Genomic DNA, 27,425 nt, shown 5'->3' with positions numbered 1-27,425 from the left:
CAAAGGGGATTTGTTGAGAGGGAGAGAAATAAAGGCAGCAAGATGGGGGAAGATGAGAGCTGAGAAAAAGAGAAAAAACCAGAGAGAGAGAAATAGATGTTAATTCATAGGCCTATATATAGATACTTGAAACCATAAAAAGGCACAGGGCTTGTATCTTGGGGAGGCCACTGGGCTTGCTTGAAGTCCAATGATGCAAAAAAATTAAAACAACCAAAGTTGATGACCATGACCACTCCCTTCTCTAGCAGTTTATAGACCCCGGAGCATGGACATTGCCTCTGTCCCAGCCTCAGTGCCGTGAATGTTCACAGAGCCCTTTGCTTCTCTCATGTGGTAGACTGTTCCATTCATGGAGGTAGCAATGGCCACAGAACTGCAAGAGGACCTGCAGACTGGCGGAGCAGATAGGAGCTGTGTGTCTACCTGTCTTATCCTCATGTCTTCTATCATCTCCACCGCTTGTCTGATAGTTCAGCAGCTAACCAGAGAGAAAGTTACTCCAGTTTCTATTACCAGTCAGTTGCACCAGTCTCTGTACATGGACCAACCTTTGAGGTCAGGCTTAACTAACATACAAAGTTTTATAATGTTTCCTTCCCATCCTGAGTCAGTTCTTATCAAGAAGGATAATGAAAGTGACACGAACGCAGTCCAACTGCCTGATACAAGATAAGAATGGGCTTTGGATTCAGCCTCACATCCTGCTTCTATCACTACTGATGGTAGGTAGGAAATTTGCCAAGGGCTTCTCTCTGTACCTCATTGGAAAAGGGGAATACAATGTTTCCTTTGCCCAGAACTTGGGAGAGGTGGGCTCAGTACCTATAAGGCATAGTTCCTTGCATATAGGTCAAGTTCAATATTTGGTAGTCATTGTTATTTCACTTGCACTCTTGCCTGAAGGGAGCAAGCTCTTCTTTTAATGTAGGGAAGCCTTGCAGTTGAACCACCTACTGTGGATTGAGACTTCAGAATGACTCCGTGAGGACCCTCTATAGAGGGATAAAATCATAAGCTTGCTGATTCAGGCCCAAACAGGCTAAAACTAGGGTGGGCATGATGCTAGGAGTGTGCTCACCTAGCAGTTTTTAAATATAATAATGTCAGATACAAGTGTAGCATTCAATCTGTATCCATTCTGGAGGCCTTTACTATATACTACTGTAATGCAGCAGAGCAGACTTATAAAAAGCTCACTCTCAAAGTGCCTGGTCTTATATTCCCAAATGCAAATCTTCCAAGTTCTAGTGAGGATAGCGGCAATGTCTCCACCACCACCAAGCACGTGTCTGTCCTTTACTATTTAGTAATAACCCTAAGTATTTTTCAAAATGCAAAGATTTCACTGAAACTCTTGTGAAATTTAGCAGCTCTTTTGTTTTAGTGGCTGCAGTTAGCATACCCTGAGCACTGATGGTCAGAGCATTGTTACTAAGACTAGTATGTGGTTTTAAAAGAGAAAATACTGGTAACTAAACAGTATAATTTCACACAATCAACTTTCAGTTATATAGGGTCAGATCAGTCCTGCTTAAGACCAAGCAAGTTCCGGATGTTTCATTTCTGGGCTAAGATATCTGATACGGGCCACCATTGACAAATGCTAAATACCCCCCTCGATCCAACCTTGCATGGTAACTGCAGTGGGGTCAGGGGAATGGGTTTAGTTTGAGGTCTGGGAAGGTGCAGCATTACCACCAGATGGTTCCCACTCCAGCATTCACTGGGCCCACATAGGTACCCATCAGAACTCCAGATACTGATCACCCTTCTGAGTGGGGTTAACCTACAGCTCTCATCAAGAGCTTGCTGCCTGATATCCCAGCCCCATTGGGGAGAGGAACAGGTCCTAAATCACCTTATGAATAAGCTGCTCTGAGAACAGAGGTGGACATGTAGCTAAAGACATTTAAGCATTATCCCTCTTACTTGCCTGGGGCCGGTTCCATATCCTGACATAGTTTTGTATTTGTTATTTTGTAGTCTTAAAGTGATCTCCTCAAATTGTGTAACTTCTAGCTCTCTCTGAAGCTGGGGAATGAGTATTTATTTTAATCATTATTTGGGGGTAAACCTAATACGACAAAGTTAAGTTTAGAACATAGGGTGCTTTATACTACAATGTTTTAAAATGTTAAAATAATACTGTGACTTGTGTCAATTACCAATTACCTAGTGTTCAGCTGTGGGGAATTTTGGGAGGGACTCAGGTTCGAACCTAGGTACTCTTAAATGAGTGAGCCATCAACATCAATAGAAATGCTTCTAACAGCATTTTCCTATGTAGGTAACGTGTGGCAGAGAGCCTCCTTCAGCACAGATCCAGTTTGAAGATTTTTTTCCACTTAATTTTATATGCAGGGTGTGCTTACCATTTTTACGTAACTTCTTACCTCAGGGATTGGAATAGCAGACAGCGAGGAAAATAGATGAAAAGAATGTGTAAGAGAATAGAGCCACGTAGAGAAGCGAAACGTACCTGTAGAGATCGCAGCTGGGGAAGATGGGCTGCATCAGTGAAAATGCAGCAACAGCGTGGGGCCATTCGGGGTAAGGGCGAATTGATCAAAACAGATTTTTCCCTAGGGATTTCACTTGCAGGGAGGTAACAATCACACAGTAGATCAATTAGCCCTTTATATCTTAAATAGAGGCAAATAAGTGATGTTGCACTAAGTAAAACTGAATTTGGACTCAATATGCTTCTTATGCTACGTAGAAATTTTATCATATCTGAGGCTATATATGCTGTGTGGGCTAATGCACAAGCTTTGGAGTTGGAATGCTAGCTTTTTAAATTTAGGTACAATTAATGTACAATAAACACACACAAAGGGCACAATTTGATGAATTTTGACCTATATAGTCTATGTGAAACTGTCACTCTAATTAATAACCTCACCCGTCACCCTCAAACATTTCCTCACACCCGTTGAGTCTGTCCCTGTCTACTGTGTACTCGCCTTCCAGACGTTTACTGTTAGGCTTTGTGTTACTGTAGATTAGTTTGCATTTTCTAGAAATTTATGTAAGTGGAATTATATATGTTATTTTTTTTTGGTCAGAATTCTCACTCAGCTTAATTGTTTTGAGATTCATGTACCTTGTAGTTACTTTTTATTGCTGAGTAGTGTTCCATTGTGTGTACATGTGACAAAGTTTATCTGTTTACCTATGATGGATGTTTAGATAGTTTCCACTACTTGACTATTACAAATAAAACTGTAGTGAGCCTTCATTTGCAAGTCTTTGTATGGCTATGCATTCAGCCTCTTGGGTCTCTTCCCACCTAGGAGGGAAAGGGCTGGGTCATATGCTAAATGTACATTGACTACTTGGATTTAAATCTCTGTTGTACCACTTAGTAGTTTATGACATTACATTAGTCATTGCATCTCTGGTATGTAAGGCGCAAGTCTGTTAGAAGGATTAAATCATATGATTCATGTGAAGTGTTTGGTTAGCACTGTGCCTGGCTTATATATAGTAAGCATTGATCATCTTAACTGTAATCTTTTTTAACTTTAAATATTTTAAAACTGTAGAAAATTTCATTGTTGAAATTTTTTAGCTTTATTTCTCGGGAAAGTTCATTCATGTGAAAAGGGATTATTCCGTCATATATAATGGCACATCTAATAAATACTCTATTTAAAAGATATGTTTCATTGTAACAGGAGGTATGTACATGGTTATTAGCTAATGAAATACATAGAATGCTTACCAGGCTGGCAACCTTTGAAATGATAGATTGACATGAGAGATTTCAGTTTCTAAAAGACTATCCATATATTAAAATGCACGGAATGTGTAATCAGTTTATTTTTTTAATTTTTTATGTGTAATCAGTTTAATGAGGGTTAATAATAAATATCCATTTATATATGAAAAGTCAATGATAAAAGAGCTAAGATAAAGACAATGCAATTCTGTAGCTTCTCCTTGAGTTCTGGTGTAGTAATTGAGGAGTGATCTCTACATTGAGAGGGGACCCACTTTCCTTATTAGCTCTGTTGCTTTGGGGACATCATTTAACCTCTCTGCCACTTAGAAGAATTAGCCTCCAGCTCAAAAATCTATGATTCGGTGACACATTACATGGCAAGATACTTCTTTAACCATTCTGGCGCTCCCTCAAATCTAAACATTGAGTTGAAATCATTTTTTAATTATGCCCATGGAGAGTTTTATGGTTGCTTAAGGAGAGGTGTAGATATTAATGCATTTATGCAGGAGTCCGCACTGGGTGTCCACATTCAGTGCTGTTATCTTTTTGGTCTGCATGCTGAAAACCAGTCAGGTATCACAGGAGACAGAGCTGAGCTCTCAGGTTTTATCACCACTGACAGAGGGTCAGAGCCGAGCAGCCACCCTCTCTCCAAGTTTGCTTGAAAGTCTCTTAGACGTGAGCAGTACGCAGACATTTTGCTTTCCTCCCAACTGTGGTATAGTACGTGGAGGAAGGTCCCTCTTCTGGGATGTGGTTTTTGCAACACAAAGCCCAGAGAGACACAAGGAAACGCTGATTTTTCTTCTACTTTATTTTTAGTTTTACTGTTGTTTGGATATTCTTTTCAGCAGTGCCTTATATGAAATTAACCATAACACTGCACTTAAATTGACACCTGCTGTCCGTCTTTTCAACTAGCAGCTGGATGAACAGATGCCAGTGAGCAATTGCTGTCCAATAACCACCCTGCTCTATTTTGTCAGAACTATTATTTGCATTTTTCATATTTATTTATTTATATGTATAGCTGCTTTTCCCTGAGTAATATTCAAACTGCTGACCCCATTGTTGGAGAGTAATGATTTAGAAATACTGCAGTGGTTATAAATTCTGATATAATATATCATAGACTGGAACTGCAGAATGATCAGACAGAAATGCTGTCTTTTTCAGATGCACACTTGAGGGAGACATCAGTGTCTCTTAATAAATTTCGGTCTCCCTGCCCCCACATCTCCACAGGACCACCAGGGCCATCTGCTGGAGAGGATTTTTGATAGGAGTTTCTAAGGTTGTTGCTAATATCTCTTCAATTAAACACTGGTTACTTTCTTTGCGGAATCCTCAAAGGCAGGGGAAGTTTATTTGGCAGTATCTTTAGAGCTTGCTTTTAAACAGAATGATTTCTTTCCATTCTGACATAAGGAAGGGATGTTTTGGGCCACTACTGACATTTTATTCATGCATTTAGCTTATTCAGTGGGTCTGCTGGGACTGAGCACATGGATTGACTTCAGCTTCCAGTCCTCAAGAAAGCAGTCAGCTTTTCCTACGGAGTTCAGAGAATATGCCCCAATTTGTGGGTAGTTCCTCTTAGCATTCCTGTGTGGTACACAGCATACATTGAATTTTGTTCCCTTCAGTAAATTGCTAGAATGTTTTCTCTCAAACAAACTCAACTTCTGATCATTTTTGTTGGAAAAACTATAAAAGCCTCATTCTGTGCAAATATGGAAAAACTATTATCTTTCCCTATTCTGGGGCAAAAAAAAAAAAGGCAAATCAGATAGTCAAGAAAGTCAATTGTTGGTTTAATTTCAACATTTCCAAAGTGGTAATCATATTTTTAGTTATTACTGTCAAAGTTATAAATTATTAAAGGTCTGTGTTTGTGATATTTTTTCACTTCTGCATTATCCAAATTGATTGGCATGCGGTAATAATTTAATTTGCCTTTTGCTTTCTCGTTGCTTTAAAATGTTTACAGAATGCAAATGATTATATTAAAATTGTACAGTATTCATAATCAGTGTGCTAGTTCAGTGTTTTAAAAGGAAGCTCAAAATGAAACCTTTCAACCTTCATCCATTGATCTTCTTGAATGTCTTTATTTTTTAACCTAATTTCTGGGGAATTAAATGATCATGTAACATAAAGGTAATATATTCTCCTGTAGAATGTAGAAATTTCTCTAGAATCTATTCTCACAGGATAGGCTGCCAGATGCCAGTCTCCCAAAAGGGAGATTTATCCAAATTTTCAAATTTGCTATTCTTAAGGGTTTTTTTCTTTGTTTTCTAAATGTTGAGCAACTAATAGCAATTGACAGGAGGGATTTGTGTCTAAAATTCAGTGATGCCTTCAGCAATATTCATTTAATCAAGTTTTGCTTTGTGTGTATGTTTGTGTGTGTGTGTGTGTGTGTGTGTGTGTGTGTGTGTGTGTGTGTGTGTAAAATAAGAAAGGCCCATGAGATGATTTCCCAAAAAACAATGTTTGATTCCCTAGGATAGATTTAAGAACCAGATCAACTGAGCCAAAGAGCAGTGGGTGCATAACTCATATTCAGATTTTCCAGTGACCTTGGAGATTCTCTGTTAGAGACCACTGAAGGATTAGCCTTGGGACATTGGGGCAAAGGAAAAGTTCTGTTCCTATCTCTGACTTCAATATGACTTTTCTTCCTACCTCACTGTTTAGAAACACTAAACACTCCAGTTTCTTTTTTTGTTTTAAAGATTTTATTTATTTATTTGAGAGAGAGAAAGAATGAGAGAGAGAGAGCACATGATGGGGGGAGGGCCAGAGGGAGAAGCAGCTGATGCGGGACTCGATCCCGGGACTCCAGGATCATGACCTGAGCCAAAGGCAGTCGCTTAACCAACTGAGCCACCCAGGCGCCCTGAAACACTCCAGTTTCTTTACTGCTTTCACACTTGCTATTTACCCTTCTATGCCCCCATCCACAGTGCATTTAACAAGGCAGGAGGACAGGACTGGTGAAAGCATTTTCAAAGGCACCCTTGCACATCCCATGCTCACAGAAGGACGCAAAATCGGTTTATCCCTATAATACAAAATACTTCTCTGTCTGATAGCAGGAATATGTTTTTAAGTACAGATATTCTTGGGAATGCCTTGTTGGACACCCTGCACAGGATTATGGAAAATATTGTAAACTGTTGAATGACAGATACATCAACCTAGCACATGGTTGTGTGTGGACCAGAACTGTTTTTACTCTGTGGGATTTTATTAGTGACAGATTGCTTTACTTGCAATATGCTCATGAGTTTGGTGTGTTTGTGGGTTTACGTGGGCATTATAAAGTGTAGATAAAAACAATAAGGCATCAGATGGGGGTGGAGAAAGTGAGTATCTCTTCGTGGTCGTTGGGATAATTTGGGATCTTCCATTTGCAATTTACAGAGAATTTATATCTGTTTTGTCTCTGGCACCCATGTCCAGAATTCTCCGCTCCCCTGTTCATAGTGTGTTTGGTCATATGGGATATACCACAGGGAGAAACAACTGAATATGTGTATGCTAGTGTACAGAGCATGGATAACAAATAGGACTCTGACTTGGTGACCCTAGAGTTGGGATATACATAGTAGCCACACAAGGGGACAAAAAGATTTGTTGATTTACAGCCTTGAAGCTCAGAGGCCACATATTTCTAGTCAGATGTTGGGTGGGTAAAAAGTATTTTGGCAGCCGCCAGTCCTTTGAGAACTCCACCGTCTGCTTCTTGGCTGTCAGTTTCAGCCTCCAGCGCCTTCCAGTTTTCAGCATACCTGGTCCAACCTTCAGTGGCACTAATGTGAGCTCATCGGGGCACTCCCCCAGCAAAGCAGTGGCCACCCGGGTGGCTGGATCCACAGTCCGGCAGAGAAAAAAATGTGAGCTGTGGAGCAAGGAACGCAGGGCGCACAGCCGCAGTGGCCACTGGGGGCATGTGGTGATTCTACACAGAAAACTCACCTGGGCTCAAGGTTGTCCCTGTTCCAGTATTGGTTATGAGTCTTCTGTTCATCATTTCTGTATTTATGTTGCACATTTGGGGCAAGTACACTTGTTCATAGATTCGGTTACATCCATCTGTCTGTCATCTGAAGAAGAAGGAAAAAAAACATATCTTGGACTTTCTGTTTGTGAGAAAGAAATATTCTGTAAGCTTATTGTTTTACAGGGAACTTAACAAGAATTGATTTAAGGAATCAGTTTTTTTCTATGGCTAATAAACTTTTTAATTCATTTAAAAAAGAAGTATTTTGGTCAAAAATCTATTCATTTGATACCCACCTTCTTCCTGAGAGTATAAGATATTTCCAAGAGAATAGAATGGTTTTCTAAATCTTATCTTCCATATTTGAAAAATGGTTGATTTCAGGGGCGTCTGAGTGGCTCAGTCGTTGGGCATCTGCCTTCGGCTCAGGTCATGATCCCAGGGTCCTGGGATCGAGCCCTGTGCCGGGCTCCCTGCTCCGCAGGAAGCCTGCTTCTCCCTCTCCCACTCCCCCTGCTTGTGTTCCCTCTCTCATTGTGTCTCTCTGTCAAATAAATAAATAAAATCTTTAAAAAGATAAAAATAAAAATGGTTGATTTCAGAACTTAGGAACATACCCTGACTATGACTATTGTAACAGCAGTTCTCTGTGATTATTCACTTACTATATTCTGTGTTAACACAATGAAATCACCAAGATACCAATTTTGGGGAACTATAACACTCAGAGTAAAATTCCTAGAATTTTCTACCGTATAAACTATATTGAAATAGTTCAGAATTTTTCCATTATAATCTAGAAATGATTTTTATAAGTACTCAAAACTAAATGTGTGAAATATAAGACATTTGGCATCCATTTTTGATATATATCTAAGGTGGAAAAAAGGTAGGGCTTAGTTAAACAACAGTTCTCTTTGAGTGGAGTTCAGTGTTACGTGGGTTTGAATTCTGACTTGACTTATTGCTCAGATAGTCTTCCAGGTAGAAAGGTAGTAAGCAGACAAAACCATAACCAAATTGGGGCAGGAGTGTCAGGGAGAAGCTTTTGTTTTTAGAAGGGACAGATTTGAATGAAGTTGACTGAACTGATCCTTGGATATGCTAACAGCATTGCACTTACTTCTTCCTCTTCTTTTCCACCATTTTAAAATCTTTTGGCTTGTCATCTTGATATAACCTTTGTACAAGGACTCAGAAGAAAGTCAAGCTGCTTAATAATCATATAAATTAGGTAGAACAGACACATCTTTGATAGGAGAAATAACTAATAATGAAACATGTTCTTAACAAGTGGCCAGTGATGTGACAAATATTTCCTATAAATGGAATTAAGGGTGAAACGTGCAGCCACCAGCTAACATTTTTAAAATGAGAAAATCATAGTTAATTCAGCTTTATGAGACAAACATATTTAAAAAGATGTTGTATAAATGCCTCATGCAGTAGTATGTGGTTTTTTTCTTTTCATTTATTTGTACTTAGGAGAGTAGGGCAAAATGTCAAGCATTATAGTTTTATAGTAGCCTAAATGGCATGCCTCATGGTATCAATACTGTAGAATATAGGTTTTGTCTCCCACCCCCATCCTCAAGACTCTTGGCTGTCAACCTTGTAATATCCTGAAAAATTTAACTCACCACTGTTGCAGTTATTGAAGTGATTTCTCCCAAGGTGATGTGTGGTCTAAACAAAGCCCTTCATGGAATTTTTAGGGCTCAGTGGAGCTCACAGATAGGAATCTTGTCTCTAATATGTAACTGAAAGTTGGTTTCTTTGGAATATATTGCTAGGAAGCACTGGCATGTAAATGGGTAATAGCGATGCTGGAGGTATAGTGATCGAAAGGAAGCAGGGAAGGGAAGGAGGCCAATATAGGATATAGATCTGAGCAGGTTGCTCTGCACCCTGGGGCCCGATCCTGCTGGGAAGGTCTGAGAGATGCTGTTAGATGCTTTCAGAGTTGTCCCTGCCTCAGGGTGTTTATCCACCCTGTGACCTGAGAATCCCAGGTAGGTCAGATTGTGCCTCGTGGACAGACAGAAAGAAGGAAGGTTGTTCTTGTACCCATTGATACTCGTTCTTATTCATTGTGTGGGACTGACTCAGTCCTCTAGTGAGTGACCACATGGCGAGTTTTGCTATGTGTCCTTCTGATTCAAAGCACATTCATTATGGTCTTCTGTGTCAGGTGCAGGAAAATAGGAACCATCAGGAAAGTTGTTGGTAACCACTGTGTGCAAATAACGGGAGCATGGGCCAGAGAAATACACCATAAAACCATCCACAGATTTGGTCTGTCAAATATAAATTGCTTGTATCTTCTGGGGTAGATGACTGTTTTGCCAAATCCATCATATACTAAGAAATATGGAATTTGTCTACAGCAGTTTTTTTTCTTTCTTTTTTTTATTATGTTATGTTAATTACCATATATTACATCATTAGTTTTTGATGTAGTGTTCCATGATTCATTGTTTGCATATAACACCCAGTGCTCCACGCAGTATGTGCCGTCTTTAATACCCATCACCAGGCTAACCCATCCCCCCACCCCTCCCCTCTAGAACCCTCAGTTTGTTTCTCAGAGTCCATCGTCTCTCATGATTTGTCTCCTCCTCCGATTTACCCCCCTTCATTTTTCCCTTCCTGATATCTTTTTCTTCTTCTTCTTCTTCTTTTTTTTTTTTTAGCATATAATGTATTATTTGTTTCAAAGGTACAGGTCTGTGATTCAACAGTCTTACACAATTCACAGTGCTAATCATGGCACATACCCTCCCCAATGTCTATCACCCAGCCACCCCATCCCTCCCACCCCCCACCTTGCCATTTGCAATGACGTGGTTGGAACTAGAGGGTGTTATGCTGAGAGAAATAAGTCAGTCAGAGAAAGACATGTATTATATGACCTCACTGTTATGAGGAATTCTTTTTTTTTTTTAAAGATTTTATTTATTTGAGAGAGAGAGAATGAGAAATAGAGAGCACGAGAGGGAAGAGGGTCAGAGGGAGAGGCAGACTCTCCGTTGAGCAGGGAGTCCGACATGGGACTCGATCCCGGGACTCCAGGATCATGACCTGAGCCGAAGGCAGTCGCTTAACCAACTGAGCCACCCAGGTGCCCTGTTATGAGGAATTCTTAATCTCAGGATACAGCAGTTTCTTTTAACCATGTTCTTTTAAAGCGATGTAAGCCATCATCCTAAGGAAACCCCAGGATACTTGGTAAAAACCCAGATTCCTGAGTACAGACCTATTGTAACACGATCTCTGGGAAGACTGTGTGTCATGTGCTCTGCATTTATAGTCCACAGTTGTTACTATTTGCCAGATTTCCTTTGTATCTCTTCTTCTGTCTAATGCAGAAGGGATATTGTTGTAGCACAAATTTAGCTGCAGACCATGTGACTCGTCATCTTTAACTGCTATAGCGCCATAACATTTAAGCAAGTTTCTGCAGCAACGCGATATAAGCTACAATTTGAAACCAGTCTTCTGAGGAGCGGTTCTCTTGAGCAACTTGAGCATGCATCAGAATCTCCTGGAGGTCTTGTTGGAGTTTCTGGGAAGTTTCGTGGATCTGGGCTGAGGGCTAGGGATTCGTGGTTCCAACAAGCTCCTAGGGGAGCTGACACTGCTGCTCTGGGGACACTCAGAGAGGAGAAACTTTGTCATAGCGTGTTGAGGTACAGATTGTATCTAATGAGGACTCAAAAAAAAAAAAAAACACTTGTTTTCAGGGTGCCTGGGTGGCTCAGTAAGTTAAGTGTTCGACTCTTGGTTTTAGCTTGGGTCATGATCTCAGGGTTGTGGGATCGAGCCCCATGGTGGGCTGCTTGCTTAGCAGGGAGTCTGCTTGAAGGATTCTCTCCCTCTGACCCTCCCCCTACTTGTGCTTGGTGCTCTCTCTTCTCTCTCTCTCTCTAAAAAGAAATAAATGTTTAAAAAAAAAAAAACATTTGTTTCTAGTCCAGTCTATCAACTTCCTCTTCTTTTTCTTTCCTGCCTCTAATTTCTATAATTAGATGAGAATGGAATCACACTTTAAATTATACCATATATTTGTATTCTCATCAAATGTGTTCTTTTTTTGTTTGTTGTTTACTAAGTTCATCAGCCAAGAACCAAATATCTTGGGTGAGAACACAGATGAAGACCAAATACAGTGGACGATGTTCTTGGGGCAGGTTGCTCTCCAAGGGCTTGCATTCTAAGGACATTAGATATAGGACCCAGATGTATTGGGGGAGATTAGTGTTACCTTATAATACTTCTTTTTTTTAAGATTTTATTTATTTATTTGAGAGAGAGAGCATGAGCGGGGGTAGGGAACAGGGGGTGGGAGCGGCAGAGGAAGAGGGAGAAGGAGACTCCCCCCTGAGCAGGGAGCCTGATGCAGGGCTTGATCTCAGGACTCCGAGATCATGACCTGAGCCAAAACCAGGGGTTGGACACTTAACTGACTGAGGTGTCCCTGTAACACTTCTTATTTAGACTGAGTACTACCATGGGGAGGGTGTAGGAAAGGAAGGAACTTCCAGAATAACCTATGGCATTGTCACTAGGTAGCTGATGCTTCCTTACTCAGAACGAGTGGGGCCACTCCTTGGATCCTGCTCCTGTGGGCTTTCTCAGGCTGACCATAATGGACCTGAGGGTGGGTTTGTTGGAGATGGAAATGCAAGAGAATTGGTGGATAAATACCTCGAGGCGGGCACAGCTCTGAAAGCATCCAACAGCATCCATCTCTTAGAGATTCCCAGTAGGATGGGGCCCCATGGTACAGAGCAGCCTGCTCAGATCTAGATCCCGTATTGGCCTCCTTCCCTTCCCTGCTTCCTTTCGATCACTATACCTCCAGGCATTGCTGTTTTCCATGTACATTCCAGTGCTTCCTAGCAATACATCCCAAAGAAACCAACTTTCACTTACATCCCTGTCTCAGAGGTTGCTTTGGGCGTGGGGAGTAAAAACTTAAATAATGCCGAGAAAGTAGAATGAGCACCTGAGAAACATTTATATAGCAACTCAGCTTTTCAGTAACTCTTTGTGAGGTATACTTATTTTATTAGCAATGAATGTTCTTTATAGAAGAACTAGAAATTTCGTGTATCAAAACTTAAAAGTTTAAGTCACACAACATCTAGAGGTGAATGTGGGGGTCAAATCACGTACTGTCTCATGCCCCTAACCATGAACCCAGAGTCTAGTCTCAGAGCTGTGTTGTGTTCAAAAGGAGACATCCATCAACAGAGAAGCAATTAAAGTAGAACAAATTCTTTAATTGTTTTTCTTGGACTATTTAAAGGTTAATAAGTATGTGAAACATGGTAATTCACTTCTAACATACCCTTTGTTCTGTCCGCACCTGTCAAATCCTAGAGCACCTCCTGCACTTTTTTCTTTTTAGTAGTACAACTTCTTCTAAAACTCACACATACACACAAAAATCTACCCAGAATTAGATTGGTATCAATTATTCTCTATTCCCATCCTTTTTGTTCCTAAATTTACATGATATTAGAAGTCTGAAAGAAGGGGCACCTGGGTGGCTCAGTCAGTTGAGCATCAACTCTTGGTTTCGACTCGAGTCGTGATCTCAGGTCATGGGATGGAGCCCAACATCGGGCTCCCTGCTCAGCGGGTAGTCTGGGATTCTCTCTCCCCCTCTCCCTCCGCCCATGAAAAGGGAAAGAAGTCCGAAAGAAGATGTCTGACTAGCTGGGTCCCCCGTTAGAAAGCTTGGAAGAAAGTAAATGCAGAAGCAGATCCCCAGTCTCCCTTAGCAGGTTGGGTGGGGTTGGGGTGATCTGAAGAAATTAACTGATTAATAAAATGTGTTCTATTACACAGATATTTATAGCATGCCTTATTTTTCTGTGACAGTTTTTTTTTTTCAGTTAGCGATACACAGATACTTTCCTTTTTTTGGAATACTTTCCTTTTTAATAATTATGTATGCACGGTCATCACTACTATTGGATTTCATAGATTTAATCAAAGACTATATCATAGATTCAATGAAAGACTATAATTTATTTTCCCAGTCTCCTACTGGGCATGTATGGTATTTCCATTTTTTTCTCCTATCATAGTTATGTTGTGTACGTATTGATGTACTGACTTGATAATTTCCTTAGGATCATTTGCAGAAGTGGAATTACTAGGTTGGAGATTGCTATTTTCAACTATTCGGATCTATGTTGCCAACTTATCTTCCAGCAGTACATGGCTATGGTGATTTTGCCAGGACCTCAAAAACCCAAGAGGTCATCATTCTATCTTAGTCTTTGTCAATCTGATAGGCAAATAACAAATAAATCAATAAATAGTGTCTTGTAAAACATCTGGTTTTTTTTTTTTTTGACCACTCTCAATATTGATGCTTTTTTTTGTACGTTAGAAAAACTCTCTTTTCTTTGTGGCAAATTGCTTTTCTAGCTGTAACTTACTTTTTCAGGGAGGTGTTGTTAGTCTCGATGTTTTGTGTTGGAGTGCTTAATAGATAAACGAAGATATCTCTTTATCTGGGAAATATTTCCCAGTTTGGGCATTTTCTGTTTTTTTTTTAAATTATTTTTTAAAGATTATTTATGAAGAGAGAGAGAGAGTGCATGTGAGCAGGGGGTGGGGTGGGGGAAGAGGGAGAGGGGGAAGGGAAGCCAGCTTCCAGCTCAGCACAGAGCCCATCATGGGGCTCAATCCCAGAACCCTGAGATCATGACCTGAGCCGAAGGCAGACACTTAACGACTGAGCCAGCCAGGCGCCCCGAAGAGTTATACTTTTAATAAACGAATTAAAGATCTTCTTTGCTGTCTGGTTCCCTTTTACCTCGTGGCTGCTACAAGCTTCAGTTCTTCCAATCGCAGCACCGAGGTACCTCATTGTATGTGGTGGCCACTGTTTTTCAGAGCCTCAGATGTCGGATGGCACTTATGATTCTGTAGCATTGCTATTTCGAACATAAATGAATTTGTTTGCAAATTCCCCTTAAAGACTACTTTTTATCATTCTCACGGCTTACAGTTATTCACTTACGCAGGAATGTCATGAAGGATTCATCCAAAGGTTATATTAGATTGCATATCCAAATTGGTGTTACTGACAAGTGCTAGAGGATTTTAGAGAAGGTGGTGACCATTGTCTGCTGAAGGAGTTACTTCTCATGGAGGCAGTGCCTTGGAATGGCTCTGTTGGGGTCTCAAGAGGTAGAGAGGTAGGAAAAGGCGGTTCTGACTCTGGTTCTATTTTTCTCTTTAGCAAGTGTAAAAATAAAGGAAACCTCATTTAAAATGGAGTCGGGAAGCCCTGAAGGGGGCACTCTCATGCATGTGCCTGCCGCTCATTCATTGCAGGCTGTACAACCAGCAGAAAGAGCTAATGATGTAATGTACGGTGTTTAACATAACAATAAAAAATTAAAAAAAAAAGAAGATATTAGCTTGACAAGGGGCACGTGGGTGGCTCAGTCAGTTAAGCATCTGACTCTTGATTTTGGCTCAGGTCATGATCTCAGGGTCATGAGGTCCGGCCCCATGCTGCACATGGAATCTGCTAAAAAAAAGAATTATCTTGGCAAGGGAGGACAGTTTTCACAAAGCAATTTCATCCCAGCTTTTAAGAAAAAGAAGGAAGATCCTTCCTTGCCTCACCAACAACACACTGCCTACCACTTGTAGCCAATGAGAAACTGCCACAACCTCAAACTCTTGTTCTTATACAGTGAATTTTATTTAAAACAACCTTCCTTGGTTTCCGCTGACCCTTCCTCTGTCTTTTTGGACATGCCTATGGTTCACAATAGCTTGCATGTCCCTAATTGCAATTCCTCTGCTATTCCAGAATAAACTCATTTTGCTCATAAAATAACTGTGTATTTTATTTTTAAGGTTGATGCAAGAAAGACCTCGTCCAATACAAAGCAAATAAATAAAGATAAATGGCAATGCCAGTACACGGGCCACCTGTTTACCCACAGTTGAGTTGCCTAGTAGCGAGATTCTGCTGCAGGCATAAGGCCAGATGACCTGGGCTACTCTCCACACGCAAAGCACATGATGGCCTTGAGTCTTGGGTCAACCTTGGCAGCAAAAATACATGATCTCCATGATTCTGCTTGGAGAGAATTTTGCCTTCTTCTCTGTCTTTATTTTGGGTTCACATGCATTGGCTCAGATAATCATACCGTGTAACTTGAGAAGACTGTAAATGATATTCCTTGATATGCTGAATAGCTGTGCAGGAATATAAATGATATTTATGAGGAAGTTGGGAGTGCTTTAAATATTGTGAAAATGCTGACTTTGACACATTGGGGATAATGATGCAGAAACAGTAGGCTCTTTGTAAACTGTTTAAAGGCAACAATTTTCTAAATCAAAGCAATCTACCCTTCCCCATGTACAATTTCATCTCCAACTACTATAGTCTCATAAAGAGGTTTACTACACGGAATCTTTTGCTTTTCTGAATGGTTATCCGGTACTCTGATGCTTCAAACCGTTTATGTTTTATCTTTTTAAAAACTTAGAAATGTTGGGTGCCTGGGTGGCTCAATTGTTAAGCGTCTGTCTGCCTTTGGCTCAGGTCATGATCCCAGGGTGCAGGGATCGAGCCCCAAATCGGGCTCCCTGCTCTGCGGGAAGCCTGCTTCTCCCTCCCACTCACCCTGCTTGTGTTCCCTCTCTTGCTGTGTCTCTCTCTGTCAAATAAATAAATAAATAAAATCTTAAAAAAAACCCCAAATCTTAGAAATGTTATTTGGGGGTTGGAGGTGTTTGTCATTTTGATCTGGATATGGTATTGTTAATCATTACAAAATTTATGTAAGAAGCTCAAATTTCAAAATGTGAGTTGATGTCATGTTAGTGTTTAGTATTCTAGATAAATATTAATACTTACGTGAGCATGTTTGTGTGCTTGTATAGAAATAACATAATGGTAATGTACATATGTCTCTAGCCTATTGAGTAGAGTGTTTGCAGTAGTAAATGCCAAAAGGGTTACACAGTGCAACTCAATTACATTTAATGTTTCAAATATGGCAGAGTTTAATCTATATATTAACTTATGAATTTGCTAAATCACAGGCATTTACCTCAAATGCATATTTTTCTCCTTGCTGGAGCCGGAAAGAATTCTTGTAATCTAATTATATTTGATTGTATCCAGTGCTGTTTACATCATAATGCCTGCATTTATTCCTGACCTGCTGTATCTTCATTTCAGGAGTTTCTTTGAGAATTTTCCATGACCCCTTTGCTTGCTTACATGAGAAGAGAAAATAAGTTGCTATAAAATAGCAGAAGTGTGTGAGAAAAATGCCTCCTAGAAAACACTTAAGTCTTCCCAAGGGAACCGGGAGAAAGCTTTCCTACTATGTGGTTCTTGTCATGCGGAGCATTTCTAGAAACAAAAGCTCTGCTGCACTCTGCTTTAGGTACATTTGAATAACACATCTCAATGTTAGTAAGTTTCCTCTGACTCCATTTTCATTTTCATTTAAAGAGAGGGATTTCTTTTATTTGGGAAAGTAATTTTCATCATCCTTGACAGTGTAAGGCATGGGAAGAAAAGTAAACGTAGCTCTGTGCTCAGAAACACAATATGCCAACTTTATATCTCTGGGACTTTGCTATAAACTTTTATTTTAAATGTTCTTCTGTGTGCTCACAAAAATTTAGAGGATATGAAACACATATTAGATTTTTTTTTTACCTCAGACACTGAATAAAAACTCATGCATGAAAGTGCCTAATAAAATGGATAATGTCCAAAGGAAGGAACAAGGATTTTATGATTTTAATACAGACCTGACAGAAAAAAAATAAGTTAAAAAGCAGAGTCATCTCTTTGAGGTGTATCACCCACGAGTTTGAAAGAGAAAGAAGATTTGCACATTTAATTCCTGGTGGTCTTAAGGTCTCTCTATAGTCTACCCTGACCTTTTGGGTCATGGTACATAGTTTCCGTGGAGGAGTTCCAAGTCATTCTTTTCCTGTTGAAATTCTTAAAAGAGAAAAAATACTCTAAGTTCAAAAACACTTTGCTCTACCTGATGCTCCCTTTCTGTTTTGTATATTCTCCAGGGGAAAAAAGGAAATGAACGGTAGCTTTGTATGAAGTAGACAGAAACTGTCAGTGGCTAGCATGATATCATCATTATTTAGACAAGTAGGAACTGACAGAGGAACCCTGTGGAAACAGTCATTGTCTTTGTGTGGAATTGAAAATCCGATTAGAGACTTCCAGTGATAATGACTAATTAAATATATATTTATATAGAAAGTAATGAAAACTGATGAGGTCTGCAGAGATTTGAAGGTGACATGGAATTCAAAGTGTATTTTCATCTTTAATATTATTATTTTTTATTTTTATTTTTTATTTATTTGAGAGGGAGAGAATGAGAGACAGAGAGCACGAGAGGGAAGAGGGTCAGAGGGAGCAGACTCCCTGCTGAGCAGGGAGCCCGATGTGGGACTCGATCCTGGGACTCCTCCGGATCATGACCTGAGCTGAAGGCAGTCGCTTAACCAACTGAGCCACCCAGGCACCCTTCATCTTTAAACATATGTGCAATTTTACTGCTTTTTTTCAATATATGGTTGGACAGTGTATGCATTATGTAGTTGGAGCAGATACACACACACACATATATATGTATATATATAAACTATAAAATATAGATATTGGCACATATGTATAAATATTGTATTGTATTTTCACAGAACCAAGAACTTTTAAGCTTAAATAAAGTATTTGATACAATAAAAGATGAGATGAATATTTTGTATTGAGTGTACAATGGGATCAGTTACTCATTTGGACTGTAGATAGTGGAGTGTCACCATCCTAAATGTTAATCTCTTTATTAGAATTGCAACAAGTGTGACTATTCTGAGGAGTCAGTAAGCCTTCACTATTCCTTCATCTGCACATCTTTTTAATTTTTGTTCCCCTAATGATTCTGTGTTAGATGTTGGCATCCACAGCAATGATATTCTCTTTCTGTTTGTGTTTGTTTCTGTAAAACCACCCTGGGTCTCTTCAGAGCAACACAATACATCAAGGTAGATGAGACAATTTATACATTAGAGCACAATAGCTATGATTCCCTGGGTTAATTGAAGCTTGGCAGAAGTGGAACTAAAATTAAGCAAATATAAAAGAGGGATGCTTGCCAATATTAAAAGGATAGCGAAGAACAACATAATGTTTTGGAAAATGGCTTTGGAGGCTTGTAATGTGAGTGTGGTCAACAGATCACACCAATTGCCAAGTTAAAAGAATTGACTCATTTGGACCAGAAATAGGTTCTTTGTCGCAAGGAGCCTAAACAGGCTGATTGCATGAGCAGCAGTTGTGGTGGTTCATGAGCTAATCGTCAAATCGTCCAATCATCTAATATGGTAGGTTTTGTAGGGTATGGTAGGTTTTGTAGGGTGTATATTTTAGTCACTGTCTTTCCAGGCTTTGTAACCCAAACTTCTCTGTCATATTGTGTAACGGAAATATGGCAGTGACCAGTCATCTTTAGTCTATACTCAGTTTAATCTAAATACATTTATGTGGTCACTTTAATTGCAGCTGATGTGCATTCTCTGGGATGAAGTGAGAATTCTCTTAAGAATACTGATACAAAACTTTTGCTAGAATCATCAGAATTGGTGTCATTCCCCCCCTGCCCAATATACTTAGAGCTCATTCTCTTAAACCTGTGATGTGATTCCTTTAGGATTTGGTTGGAGGATATCTGAGTGCCATCATGCATTGCTCAAACTCCCAACACATCCCTCCTTGCTAAGTCTGCTCCTGTGAACCTTGATGTGGTCACAGGTAGCAATGAGAGAAAGTGACCTGGCCTCAAGATCAGTGCTCCTTGCATATTATTGACTGTCATCCTAATTTGTGATTTTTGTATGATGATTTTAATTCTGCAGAATGCTCTAGAATTCAATTTACATTTATACTGTATACCCAAAGAAGTCACACAATGGAAGACCAGAGAAATTTATGTAAGATTAATGAAGGTCTAACATAAGCAGAACTAAGAGTAACCTCAGATTAGGAACTAGATGTAAAAAGAGAAGTGAAAAAGATTAGAGCAGACTGATGAGATCTCCATGAGGGCGGGTATTGTCTATTTCATTCTTGCTTGCATCTTAAAATAAGTAGAACTGCCCAGCACATAATAGGAACTCAATAAGTTTTTTGTTTTTTTTTTTGAGAGAGAGAGATCCAGTAGGGGGAGTGGCAGAGGGAGAGAGAGAGAGGCTTAAGCAGGCTCCATGTGGGGCTCGAATTCACAGCCCTGAGATCATGACCTGAGCCGAAATCAAGAGTCCGACCCTTGACCAACTGATCCACCCAGGCACTCCACTAAATAAGTATTTTTTTTAACAAATCAATAATGTCTATTAATAAAATTTCAAGAGTGTGCAAAACTACACAATACAATGTTTAGAAAACACTGGGGGAATAAGCTCCTTCAACCCTCCCCACTTTGGATTTGAGAACTCACATCTAGCTTTTAAAATTGACTCGAACACTGAGTTCGTATTTTCCAAATGATTGTTTTGGCATAATTATTAGAAACAGTCAAATTTCCTATCCTCCATCTTTCTTCTAAATCTTCATGGAAATGAGGTTTATAGTTCCTTCAATAAGCCAGGGGATGGAGGGAATTCGGTTTAGAAAAATAGGTTAGATCATGCTGTTTTCTGTTTTTGCATTTGTTTTGATTTACAATCTGTGTATGCTCTTTTGTGAGCATCAAGTGCTTGTGGATTGTTGCATTTGCTGCTGTTTTTGTTATTTTCCTATATTCCCTATATTCATGAAGTGGAAAATGTTCAGATTTTATTTACTGGGGAGTGGTGGATTCTGAAAATTAATAGAAGCTTATATCTTGAGGCTCCATGTTATTCTGGTGAGGGGGTATTTCTTTCTACTGGTTTTAAAAACAGCAGAGTGTGTGTGTGTGTGCACGCTCGCGCATATATTTATTTTTATTTTTTTGTATTTAAACTTTACAAACAGCCAACTTGAACACACTGGCATAAGTATGCTTCAGCCTTTGATGGCTGAAAATTAGCTGCAGGAATCCACATGTGTGTGAGTACTTTTTAACAGAGGCCACATTTCCAAAGACATGAAAACATTTTTTTTTCCTAAAAGATCATTGAAAATTCTTTTTTTTGTTCTTTATTCACCTAGTCCCCACATGGCTCATGTAACTTTTAAACAGTTTTAGCTTTTAAAAGTTAGAGGTGATCTTACAGAGAGATTTCTAAAATATTCCTGGTAGTGGCATTTATAAAGCCGCTGAGCTCAGAATATTAAATATATCTGTACATTTTATAAAGCTGGACAGGTTGACATCTGCCAGTGCAAATATTATAGCAAGTGGCACCATGAGAGTAGCATCTTCCTTGCTAAATTATCGTCAGGGTCCTTCTACCTGTGGTGTTCTTGAAGATTGCAGAACCAAACAGCTACTCTTCTGCACATAAAGACTAAGAATGATTATCCCTGAGGAAGGAAAAAATTCATTGCTTTAAATAACTACCACCTCCAGAAAATGAAATTTACTAATTTCATTGTCCCTAGGTGACATTCATCAGGCAATTGCCTAATATAAGAAATGGTTTTTGTTAGTGGAATTATAGATGATGAAACTTTAATTTTATTTTAAAAATGATTGATAATTAAAAATGCAAGTTAAAATATGGAAGTACCATATTTCCCCTTTGAAGATTAACAAAGGATTAAAAGTTTGGTGATAACTGGTGGTGGTATTGGCATGGATATGGGAATTGGGCACATGTGTACATTGAGAAATGGATACTGGACAATTACCTTGATGGTAAGTTCTCACTGATAATCAAAATTCCTTAAAAGTGATTCATATATTCCCTTTTTTGAAATTTTTCCAGGAAACAAAATAATCATGTAAACATGCAAAGATGTTTTTACATAAGGACATATCTCAGTGTTTTTAGTATTTGCAAAAATGAAAAATAAGCTAAATCCAACATTAGGGGGTTGGAAAAATAATAAATTTAGAGGGTATTATATAACCATTAAAATAAGTGTATAGTTCTGAAGTTACTGATACAGAAGGATGCTCTTACAATGTTAAATGAAATAATCAGGTTCAATTTTTTATTAAAACGTATATATACATGTGCATTGAAATAAAGCAGGAAAGATATACATGTGAGTAATGGCTGTTATTCTGATGGAAAGAGGCCCAACAATTATGGCTTGATTAGATTGGTCCATACTCCCTTTCCAGGCTTTTTATAGCATCATTTGTTGTGTTTATAATTTTTTCCAACATGTTGGCACCTACACCTATTTTGGAATGACTACCGATACCAAGATCATTAACACACTTATCACCTCCATAGTTAACTCTTTATTTTTTTGTGGTGAGAACACTTCAGATCTACTCTTTGGCAACTTCCAGTATACAATACCATATTTTAAATTATAGTCACTCTGTTCTACATCAGATCCTCAGAACTTAATCTTTCTATAACTGTAAGTTCTTTACTGTACCTCATTTCCCTCTCAGCCCAGCCCCTGGCAACTGCCAATTTATTCTCTATTTCTGTGAAATCAGCATTTTTTTTAAATTAATTTGTTAAGATTTTATATATAAGTGATAATACACATTATTTTGTGTTTCTCTTGTCTTATTTCACTTAGTGTCACATCCCCCAGGTTCATCTATGTTGTTGCAAATGTGAGGATTTCTTTCTTTTTTTATGGCTGTGAGTCACATTCCATTGGGTATATGTGTGTATGTGTATATATATCACATTCTCTTTATCCATCCATCCATTGAAGGAAATTTAGGTTGTTTCCATATTTTGACTATTGTGAATAATGCTGCAGTGACATGGGAGTGCAGATATCATTCTCAGTTATTGATTTCATTTCCTTCGGATATATACCCAGGAGGAGAATTGCTGGATCATTTGGTAGTTCTATTTTTAAATTTTGAGTATCCTCCACACTGTTTTCCACAGTTGCTGCACCAGTTTGCATTCCCACTGGTGGTGCACAAGGATTCCTTTTCTCCACATCCTCACCAGCACTTGTTACTTCTTGTTTTTGTTTGTTTGTTTGTTTTTGATAGGAGCCAAGGGAAAAGATGTGAGGTGCTAACCTCCTATGGTTTTGTCAGTCTCTTTAAATTTATTAAGACTTATTTTGTGAGCTAATGTATGATCTGTCCTGGAGAATGTTCTGTGCGTGCTTGAGAAGAATGTGTGTTCTTCTGCTGTGAGATGGAATGTTCTGTATGTGTCTGTTAGGTACATTTGTTCTAGAGTGTAGTTCAAGTCCATTATTTCCTTGTTGACTTTCTGTCTGGATGATCATCCGTTGTTGAAACTGGGGGGTATTAAAGTCCCCTACTACTATTGCACTGCTGTCTATTTCTACCTTCAGATCTGTTAATAATAATTCACTGTATTTAGATGTTCTGGTATTGGGTATGTATATATTTACAGTTGTTATGTCCTCTAGGTAAGTTAACCCCTTTATCATTATATGATGACTTCTTTGTCTCTTTTTACAACTTAATGCTGATAAATTTGCTGTTAGCCTTATCAGGGTTCCATTGTATGTGATTAGTCCTTTTTCTCTTGCTGCCTTCAAAATTCTCATTTGTCGTTGATTTTTGAAAGTTTGATTATAATGTGTCTGGGTGAAGATCTCCTTAGGTTGAATCCATTTGGAGATCTTTGAGCTTCATGTGCCTGGATGGCCATACATGGCCCCAGATTCAGGAAGTTTTCAGCCATGATGTTTTTTAAAATAAGTTTTTGATCCGTTTCTCTTTTCCCAGGACTCTCACATTGCTAATATTATTTTCTTTAGTGCTAGCCCTTAATTCATGCCGGTTTTTCCTCACTCCTTTTCATTGTTATTTCTTTTCTTCTGATTAAGATTAGGAGATCAGTTTCAGGATTTTTCTTCTGCTTGGTTGAAACTGTCATTGTAGCTCTTTGCATTTTTCATTTTATTCATTATGTTCCTCCGTTCTCTAATTTCTGTTTGGTGTGTCTTGGAGAGCAGAGCTGCAGCAGTGTTCTCCAGCAATGACAGGTCAAAGGCATAACTTAGAACCCTTGGGGTGGGGCTCAGAACTACAGCACTGCACCCCAAGGATGGCAGGTCAAAGCCAAGACCGAGTACCCGCTGTAGGCAGTTGCAGAAGAGCAGTGGCATGGCCCTGGGGAAGGCCCAGTAACCCTTCCTGTCAGGCCCCAGAGGTTCCAGCACAGAGCTGCAAAAGCAGGGTGCCAGTGATCACAAGTCAGAGCGGTGACTTAGGACCTAGGGTCCAACTGCAAAGCAGCATCAGTGCAGCGCTAGTTATTGTGGGTCAGAGCTCTGACTTGGGACCAACTGTCGCAGAGTAGCAATGTGGACCTTGAGGGTGGGGTGCAGGACAGCAGTATGTCTGGTCCTGGGGAAGAGATGCATTGGCTGGACTCTGGGTAGTTCTATCAGCTGTGTTTGGCGTGGGTGAAGACTCTGGGGTCTTCAGTAGCAGGGGCTGCAAACATTGATGCAGTAAAGCTTGCTGAGTGTCTTCTACTCTTCTTTTCCTGGTGAGGTGAAATTCCTCTGAAGGTGCCGAGTTGCTCTGGATTCTGGGATGGGGTGATTCAGGGAAGATGCTTTCTATGCTTTTCTGTGTAGGAATCCTCGGTTTGAGGCTCTACAGAGTTTCTGTTGCTTTGTTGTAGTCCCAAGCTTTCCCAGAACCATTTTTTAACAATTTGTAGTTGTCTGTTTGTTGTTTGTGTAGGAGAGACAAGATTTGGGAACCTGTAGCCCTTCATCTTGCTTGTAGTATCACCTCCTCAATAATTTTAAAAGTAAAAACCTGTCAACGTCAAAAATTATATAGAATTGTGTTGTTCAGTGAAAACCAAGAAGTTGTCTCCATGTTTTTTTTTTTAAGATTTTATTTATTTATTCATGAGAGACAGAGGGAGAGAGAGAGAGAGAGAGAGAGAAGCGGAGGGAGAAGCAGGTTCCCCACCGAGCAGGGAGCCCGATGTGGGACTCGATTCCAGGACCCTGGGATCATGACCTGAGCCGAAGGCAGATGCTTAACCCTCTGAGCCACCCAGGTGCCTGTTTTTTTTTTTAACTATACTATAATTACATTGATTCAAATGTTGCTAGAAAGAAAGGATTCATTAATAAGGAGATGAGAAAACATTTTTGTTATATGAAGATGTTCTCGATGACATTTCTTAATGACATTCGACTAATATCTGTTTGCTTTTTATAGAGTAGGGTAGTGGATTCATTAAAGCAAAATAAATCAAGAAAAGTAGTCTTTGCAACTATGACCCTAAATGCACAAGCCACTGGATAAAAGTTTGATAAATTCTCATAGCAAACCCTCATACACAAATTCAAAGGACAATTTGGGAAAATAATTTTTGGAAATCCTGTCACAGCCCAACTGCTAATTTCTTTAAAGAATTTCTAGAAATCGATGGGAAGACTACTAATAGCTCAGTAGGAAAACAGAAAAAGAATATGAGCCAAGGCTTAACAGAGTAGAAAGCACAAATAGCTCTTATACATAAATAATCAATGGGAGAAATCTCAGGGAACAAACTGAGGGTTGCTGGAGTGGTGGGGGGTAGGAGGGATGGGGTGGCTGGGTGATAGACATTGGGAAGGGTATGTGCTACGGTGAGCGCTGTGAATTGTGCAAGACTGTTGAATCACAGATCTGTACCTCTGAAACAAATAATGCAATATATGTTAAGAAAAAAAAAAGAAGAAGATAGCAGGAGGGGAAGAATGAAGGGGGGCAAACTGGAGGGGGAGACGAACCATGAGAGATGATGGACTCTGAAAAACAAACTGAGGGTTCTAGAGGGGAAGGGGGTAGGGGGTGGGTTAGCCTGGTGATGGGTATTAAAGGGCGCACGTTCTGCATGGAGCACTGGGTGTTATGCACAAACAATGAATCGTGGAACACTACATCAAAAACTAATGATGTAATGTATGGTGATTAACATAACAATAAAAAATTTAAAGAAAAAAATTATCAATAGGAGAATGACAAAATAAAACATACCAAAATACCAATTTTTCTCCTGTCAAATTGGCAAAAGTCTAACCATTTAATAAGACTATTGTCATGTCTGTGGATATAATTAACTATTGCCTTTGGGATTGTACCTTTATACAATGTATATGTAGGCCAATTGTACTTATCCAAATTATAAATATACAGAGAATTTACCCTTGAACAATTCTACCTGCCCACCCATGCAGTTGAAAATATTTGTATAACTTTATACCCTCAAAAAACTCTACTACTACTACTAGCCTGCTGTTGACCAGAAGCCTTACTGATAATATAAATAGTTGATTAACACATATTTTATATGTTGCATGTATTATATATTGTATTCTTAAAGTAAGCTGTAGGAAAGAAAATATTTTTTTAAGATTTTATTTATTTATTTGGCAGAAAGAGACACAGCGAGACAGGGAACCCAAGCAGGGGGAGTGGGAGAGGGAGAAGCAGGCTTCCCGCTGAGCAGGGAGCCCAGTGTGGGGCTCTATCCCAGGACCCTCGGATTATGACCTGAGCCAAAGGCAGACGTTTAATGACTGAGCCACCCAGGCACCCCTAGAAAGGAAAATATTAAGAAAATCATAAGAAAAATACATTTATAGTACTGTACTTTATATATTGGGAAAAAAATCCACAGATAAATGGACCCACACAGTTCAAACCTGTGTTCAAAGGTCATCCGTATATACCTTTTCACCCAAAACTTACACATCTTGGAAATGCTAGAGATATTGCTAGCAAAGAATGTATGTATGAGGTCATTCATCACAGCATTGCTGGGCAAGGTGCAAAGACTGCCACCATTTGATGTTCATCAAGGGCTCTGATTAAATATAGAGCAGTGTGTTATGTATTATTACACCAGAAATGAACAAGGTACCTCTTTCTATGTATTAATATTGGAAAATCTCCCAAAAACATATTGGAAAAGGGAAGGTTTAGGACATTGTATAATGAATGTGTAGAAAAGGGGAAAAAAGTTATGTACATCTATACATTCATACTTGAGTACATAAAATTTATATATATAAAATGCATATATATATATATATCCCCACACACAAATACATATATGTGGCATATATTTAATATAATTGTATAAAAGCATATGTACTTTCATTGAATAAAATATTTCTAGAAATATGCACAGGAAACTGAATATATTTGTTGTCTCCAGGGAATGGTGCTGCATGGCTAAAGATGATAGGGTAGGGAGAGTGACTTTTCTTTCTATTCTCTTTACCAAGTTTAGAGTTTGAATAATATAAATCTATTACTTGGCCAGAAAGCAAATGCTATATATATAAAATTTATTTTTTTTTAAGACAGAGACAACAAGAGCTAGGGGGGAGGGGTAGAGGGCGAGGGAGAGAGAGAATCTTAAGCAGGTTCCACACCCAGCGCGGAGCCCATCTCGGGACTCGATCTCATGACCTTGAGATCATGACCTGGCCGAAAATGAAGAGTCAGATGCTTAACTGGCTGAGCCATCCAGGCACCCCATATATATTTAAATATAAATAAGATATCAATATGACTGCCCACA

General features: G+C 39.2%; 1 protein-coding gene and 1 pseudogene across 7 annotated transcripts in view; both read left to right on the top strand.

The window, feature by feature from the left end:
• The window catches only part of UNC5D (unc-5 netrin receptor D), a 524,695-nt gene that overhangs the window by 80,008 nt on the left and 417,262 nt on the right, over positions 1–27,425 (top strand). The window lies entirely within an intron of this gene.
• Positions 365–7,870, top strand: LOC113924459 (annotated as a pseudogene).

Source organism: Zalophus californianus, chromosome 2, assembly GCF_009762305.2.
Source record: "Zalophus californianus isolate mZalCal1 chromosome 2, mZalCal1.pri.v2, whole genome shotgun sequence".
Lineage (NCBI taxonomy): Eukaryota > Metazoa > Chordata > Mammalia > Carnivora > Otariidae > Zalophus > Zalophus californianus.
Note: the sequence above shows the minus strand (reverse complement) of the source record. Positions and strands in the feature narration are given on the sequence as shown.